The following is a 1134-nucleotide window of genomic DNA, read 5'->3' as shown; positions in this document are numbered from 1 at the left end:
GTCTAATATGGCTGCATGATTTACTTGGTGTTGTGAACAAGACAGACAGTAGAGCTGCTACTGCTAGACTGGGGACAGGATTATACAAACGTTGACAGTACTGCCCTGCTTCTGCGAGACTGGGGGCAGTAGCCAGACAGCCAATGACGAGCTGACACAGAGATTAACAGTACCACTGCGCTATGACTAGGCTGAAGCCAGTAGCCCAACAGACCAGGATGGTACCACACTGTTACCACTAGGCTGGGAATGGTAGCCTGACAGGCCTGGAGAACGTTAGCACAAGTCGATGGTTGTGGTATCGTACACCCAACTCCAGACACATTTTGCAAGGGGCGCAATACTAACTAGGTCACTGAGTAATTCTGAAACATGTACATCACAGTGTCTTAAAGTACCATGTCATTTCTCTCTCTCTCTCTCTCTCTCTCTCACACACACACACACACACACCCACACACACACACCAGATGGTTATAATGAAACTTTCCCTATTTAATAAGTTATAACACGGAAACTAATTAGCGAACGAGTACCAGACTTGCTAGCATTAACGTCAAGGACATGGGGAAGAGAAATAATGCAAAATTAATTCAGCCGAAACACTTTTAATGTGCTGCTACGATACATCACATCATCACATAGCGGTGCTGTTACTGCTACAAAAGGAGCTCAATATGGCTTCCATCAGTGTCCAGAAGAGTCTGTAAGCACAGGATTGCATTCTGCTCTGCAGAACAAAGTATGTCCGTAGGTATGCTGGCTACCTCTCTTGATATACTGCTCTTTAGATCAGCACATGTGTGAATTTTCCCCTGGTAAATCCAGTCCTTGATGTAGCCCCACAACCAGAAATCGTAGGCAGTGAAATCAATTGATCGTGCCAGCCAAGCATTTGGAAACTATCGGCTGATAATTCGGTCGTTACTTAATGTGTTTCAGAGAAGTATGCGAACTTCACAAGCAATGTGCGGTTGGGCAGCTTCTTGCATAAAAACTTTTGAGTTCAATGCGTTTCTCTCCTGTATGACGGGGGTGACATGCTCGCGAAGCGTATCGCAGTAACGCTGGATATTCACACTGCACATCTTTGGTTCTTGAGCGCCAACCTGTTCGAATAAGAATGGCCCAATA

The sequence above is a fragment of the Schistocerca serialis genome, chromosome 3 (assembly GCF_023864345.2).
Source record: "Schistocerca serialis cubense isolate TAMUIC-IGC-003099 chromosome 3, iqSchSeri2.2, whole genome shotgun sequence".
Taxonomy (NCBI): Eukaryota; Metazoa; Arthropoda; class Insecta; order Orthoptera; family Acrididae; genus Schistocerca; species Schistocerca serialis.
This window is presented reverse-complemented; position numbering follows the sequence as displayed.